Below are 6030 nucleotides of genomic sequence, written 5' to 3'. Positions count from 1 at the left end.
CCTGAAAATTCCATGATTTCTTTGTTTTTAATAGATGAGTAGTATTCCATTGTGCAAATGTGCCACAGTCTCTTTATCCATTCTTTGGTTGAGGGACATCCAGTTTCTGGCTATTATGAATAAAGCTGATATGAGCACAGTTGAACAAGTGTCTTGGTGGTATGGTGGAGCATCTTTATGGTATATGCCCAGGAGTGGTATAGCTGCGTCTTGAGATAGAACTATTCCCAATTTTCTAAGAAATTGACAGATTGATTTCCAGAGAGGTTGGACAGGTTTGCACTCCCACCAACAATGGAGGAGTGTTTCCCTTTCTCCATATCCTCTTCATCATGTGGTATCACTTGAGTTTTTAATCTAGCCATTTTGACTGATGTAAAATGGAATTATGATTAAGTGGTTTCAATTTGCATTTCTCTGATGGCTAAGGACATTGAGCATTTTTTATGTGCTTCTCAGTTATTTGAGATTCCTTGGTTGTGAATTCTCAGTTTAGCTCTGTAGCCCATATTTTAATTGGATTATTTGATTTATTGATGTTTAATTTCTTAAGTTCTTTGTATATTTTAGATATTAGTCTTCTGATGTAGGGTTGGTGAAGATCTTTCCCCAATCTGTCGGTTGCCATTTTGTTGTATTGACAGTGTCCTTTGACTTACAGAAGCTTCTCAGTTTCATGAGATCCCATTTATTAATTGTTGATCTCAGAGACTGTGCGGTTGCTGTTCTGTTCAAGAAGTTGTCTCCTATGCCAGTAAGTTCCAGACTTTTTCGCACTTTATCTTCTAACAGATTTAGAGTCTATGGTTTTTTGTTTGTTTGTTTGTTTTTTTGTTTTGTTTTGTTTTGTTTTTGTCAAGGTCTTTGATCCACTTGGAATTGAGTTTTGTGCAGGGTGATAAATACGGGTCTATTTGCATTTTTCTATATGCAGACACTCAGTTAGACCAGTACCATTTGTTGAAGATGCTTTCTTTTTTCCATTGTATGGTTTTGGCTTCTTGGTTGAAAATCAAGTGCCTGTATTAGTGTGGGTTTATTTCTGGATCTTCAATTTTGTTCCATTGATCAACCTGTCTGTTTCTATGCCAATACCATGCAGTTTTTATTACTATTGCTCTGTAGTATAGCTTGAAATCAGGGATGTTGATACCACCAGAAGTTCTTTTATTGTTCAGAATTGTTTTGGCTATCCTGGGTCTTTTATTTTTCCATACTAAGTTAATGGTTGTTCTTTCCAGGTCTGTAAAGAATTTTGTTGAAATTTTGATGGGAATTGCATTGAATCTGTAGATGGCTTTTGGCAGGATGGTAATTTTTATTATGATAATCCTACTTATTCAAGAGCATGGGAGATCTTTCCATCTTCTAAAATCTTCTCTAGTTCCTTTCTTCAAAGACTTGAAATTCTTGTCATATAGGTCTTTCACTTCCTTGGTTAGAATTACACCAAAATATTTTATATTATTTGTTGCTATTGTGAAGGGTGTTGTTTCCCTAATATCTTTTTCAGGCCTTTTGTCACTTCTATAAAGGAGGGCTATTGATTTTTTGAGTTAATTTTGTATCCAGACACTTTGTTGAAGGTATTTATCAGCTGTAGGAGTTCTCTGGTGTCACTTAGTGTCTTAGGGTCACTTATGTATATTATCATATCATCTGCGAATGGCAATACTTTGACTTTTTCCTTTCCAATTTGTCTAGTTTTGATCTCCTTTACTTGTCTTATTGCTCTCACTAGAAGTTCAAGTACTATATTGAGGAGATATGGTGAGAGTGGCAGCCTTGTTTTGGCCCTGATTTTAGCGGGAATGCTCTAAGTTTCTCTCCATTTAACTTGATGTTGACTATTGGCTTGCTGAATATTGCCTTTATTGGGTCCAGGTATGTGCCTTGAATCCTTGATCTCTCCAAGACTTTAAACATGAAGGGGTTTGGCCAAGGGCCTTCAGCATCTAATGAGATGATTATGTGGTTTTCCTTCTTTCAGTTTGTTTATATGGTGGATTACATGGTTTTTGTATGTTGAACCATCCCTGCATTCCTGGGATGAAGCCTACTTGATCATAGAGTATGATATTTTTGATGTGTTTCTGGGATTCAGTTTGCAAGTATTTTATTGACTATTTTTGCGTCAATGTTCATAAGGGATATTGGTCTGAAATTCTCTTACTTTGTTGGGTCTTTGTATGGTTTAGGTATCAGGGTGACTGTAGCCTCATAGAATGAGTTTGGCAATATTCCTTTCATTTCTATTTTGTGGAATACTTTGAGGAATACTGGCATTAGTTCTTCTTTGAAAGCCTGGTAAAATTCTGTGCTAAAACCATCTGGCCCAGGGCTCTTTTTGGTTGGGAGGCTTTTGATGTCTGCTTCTATTTCCTTAGGGGCATGGGTTTATTTAAATTGTTAACCTGATTTAACTTTGGCAAGAAAATCATTCATTTTATTTAGATTTTCCAATTTTGTGGTGTATAGGTGTTTGAAGTATGATCTAATGATTTTTTGGATTTCCTTGGTGTCTGTCGTTATATCCCCCTTTTTATTTCTGATTTTATTAATGTGGATACTCTCCCTCCTTTTAGTTAGTTTGGCTAAGGGTTTGTCTGTCTTGTTAATTTTCTCAAAAAACCGGCTTTTGGTTTTTTGATTCTCTGTATTGTTCTCTTTGTTTCTAGGTTATTGATTTCAGCCCTGAGTTTGATTTATTTCTTGCTGTTGACTCCTCTTGAGTGTGTTTGTTTCCTTTTTTTTTTCTAGAGCTTTCAGGTGAGCTGTTAAGTTGCTAGTATGAACTCTCTCCTCTTTATGAAGACACTGAATGATATGAACTTTTCTCTTAGCACTGCTTTCGTTGTGTCCCATAAGTTTGGGTATGTTGTGCCTTCATTTTCATTGAATTCTAGAAAGTCTTTAATTTCTTTCTTTCTTTCCTCCCTGACTCAGTGATCATTAAGTAGAGACTTGTTCAGTTTCCATGAGTTTGTAGGCATTCTATTGCATCTATTTATGTTGAAGTCTAGCTTTAATCCATCGTGGTCTGATAGAATACAACGTTCTGTTTCAGTTTCCTTGTATTTGTTGAGGCTTGCTTTGTGTCTGAGTATGTGGTCAGTTTTGGAGAAGGCCCCATAAGGTGCTGAGAATAAAGTGTATTCTTCTGCGTTTGGATGGAATGTTCTGTAGATATCTGTGAGTTCCAATTGACTCATAACATCAATTACTTTCGTTATTTCTCTGTTTAGTTTCTGTCTCAATGATCTGTCATCTGTCTATTGGTGAGAGAAGTGTATTGAAGTCTCCTGATAGTAGCATGTGTGGATCTATGTGTGATTTAAGCTTTAGTAATGTTTCTTTTACAAATGTGGGTGCTTTTGTATTTGGGGCATAGATGTTTAGAATTGAGTTGTCATTTTGGTCAATTTTTTTCTTTGATGAGTCTGAAGTGCTCTCCCCATCACTTTCGATTAATTTTGGTTGAAAGCCTATTTTATTAGATATTAGAATAGCTACTCCATTTGTTTCTTGTGTCCATTTGCTTGGAAAGCCTTTTTCTAGCCCTTTATTCTGAGGTAGTCTATCGTTATTGTTAAGAGTCTTCTATTCCTATTATTCTTAGGTTTGGTCTTTTCATATTGTCCCAGATTTCTTAGATATTTTGTGTCAGGAACTTTTTAGATTTAACATTTTCTTTGACTGATGTATCAGTTTCTTCAATCATATCTTGTACACCTGAGATTCTCTCTTCCAACTCTTGTATTCTGTTATTGATGCTTGTTTCTATAGTTTCCTTTCTCTTCCCTAGATTTTCCTTCTCCAGGATTACCTTGGATTGTGTTTTCTTTATTGCTTCTATTTCCATTTTAAGGTACTAGACAGTTTTATTCATTTCCTTTTCCCATTTGGTTGTCTTTTTATGTATTTCTTTCAGGGATTTACTTAGTTCCATCACCTGTTTGATTGTATTTTCCTGTGTTTCCTTTAGGGATTTATTTCATTCCTTCACCTGTTTGGTTGTATTTTCCTGTAGTTCTTTAAGTGATTATTTTTTTTCTTTTAAGGCCTCTATCATTTTCATAATCTCGAATTTAAGATTGTTTTCTTGTGCTTCCAGTGTGATGGTATCCTCAGGGCTTGCTGTGGTAGGATATCTGCGTTTTGGGGGGTGCCATTCAGCTCTGAGTTTTGTTGCTGGTGTTCTTGTGCTGACCTCTAGCCCTTTAGTTTCTGTTACTAGGAGGCCTGGTGGGCTCTGATGGAAATATGTCTCTGGGGTTGTAGATAGAGCTCATGGTCCCGGATGGCCGGAGTCTGCTGGTTTTCCTGCTGCCTTCTAATCTGTACTGTCTCCTGTGCCTCAGATTGGGGTGGGATTTGGGGAATGGTGCAGGCAGGGGGACTGGGTTGGTCTCAGGGCGCAGGGCAGGCTGGGTTCCAGGAAACGGCGCAGGCCAGGGAACTGCTGCTTCCTCTGATCTGTCCTGGTCTTGGGGACTGCAGACCCGGGTGGGTGGCTCAGGCCAAGTATTCTTGTTATGTCATGATGCTTAATTGCATTGGTTCAAAATCTTTTGTTTGCATCTGATTCAGGAAATCAAAGCCAACAGATCCAGAAGATGGAGTCACACATGAAGACCCAGGGCCATGGAGCAGTTCTAGCAACAGGCAACCAGGGAAAGCCAACAGGCCCATGGGCACAGAATGTGCCCCCACCGGAAGAGGAGAACCCTAGGGTGAGTGGAGGCCTGTATGTGTCAGTAACTACTGGGGCTAGGTGAGACATGGACTGGGCTTCTTCATAGAACATCTGTGTTGAGGGCTTTCCACCAGAGAAGATTGCTGGGAACATGGGTTTAAGTCAATAGAAAGTCTTGATTAACCAGCTGGCAAAGTACACTGAGCAGGTCCTCTGCATCCCAGGGGATAACTGAGCTTTTCTCAGAGTTAACTTTCAAGCACAAAATCATATTCTGGATCGACATACTTCAGTTACCCAGAACATGAGGCCAAAGGCAGAAATGCCAAGGCCAAAAGGCAAGGGTTATACATTGAGATATTTTTCCAGAACTATGGACCTGAATGGACTGGGTCTTGTTTTCATTATGGCCGACTGAAGTAGTGACTATGGAATGAGTTTCACAGCATAAATAGTGCTTTCATCAGGGAGTCAGTTGTGCCAATATCTAGGGGTTTGCTAAGTTTTGGGCTCTGTTAAATTTGTTGCGTTCATTCATGGTCCTGACCATAGCAGAAGTATCAGAAGGCCAGGCAGAGGAGCTGCTCTCCCTGCATGTGGACCTAAGAAGACACTGGGAAGTAGGCCCAGGCTCTTCAGCAGGATTGGTTCTTTGGCAGATACAGGGTTCACACCCATTCAAATGTTAAGTGTGCTTGTGTTTTTTTTTTTTTTTGCTTCATGCTCCGTTCTTATCACTCACTGACTTGTGATTTTTTTTTTCCTGAGTTCACTTGTTCTGATTTTTGTGTCCTTGAGACATCAGTCTCCTCTGCAAGCCTATTGTTCTCACCCAGGGGCTTCCCAAATTTATAAATATAGATAGCTGGAGGTGATCTTGATGGACAGGTTCTGCCTACTTCTACATATCCTAAGGATGACAGAGCCTAGGCTTCCACCAAACATTGTTCATATGGATTTAAGTTGAGAATCTCCCAATCTAGCCCATAGACGCCTGAGCTCTCATACCAGCTCCCTTGCTTTAAACTTTACCCTCTTCTTCATTGTCTGCTGAATTCTATATGAGAAAAGAGAAATGTCTTATGACTGGTATTGTTAATAAAATATAGCTTGGATACAATACATTGAATGACCTCATGAGAAGCACATGGCATGTAGCAGCCCAAGGACAACACAGGGTGTGGTACCTGAGGAGATGCACAAAGAGAAACCTTGGCTGACATCTGTTTGGGGCCCACCACTCACAGAGAGCTATAGACACAGCTCTGAAAGATCTCAGCAGGCTAACAGGGAAGAGAAAGGAAAATCACTGAAGTGTGCCAGCCAGTCAGACA

Source organism: Meriones unguiculatus, chromosome 4 (genome assembly GCF_030254825.1).
Source record: "Meriones unguiculatus strain TT.TT164.6M chromosome 4, Bangor_MerUng_6.1, whole genome shotgun sequence".
Lineage (NCBI taxonomy): Eukaryota > Metazoa > Chordata > Mammalia > Rodentia > Muridae > Meriones > Meriones unguiculatus.
Note: the sequence above shows the minus strand (reverse complement) of the source record.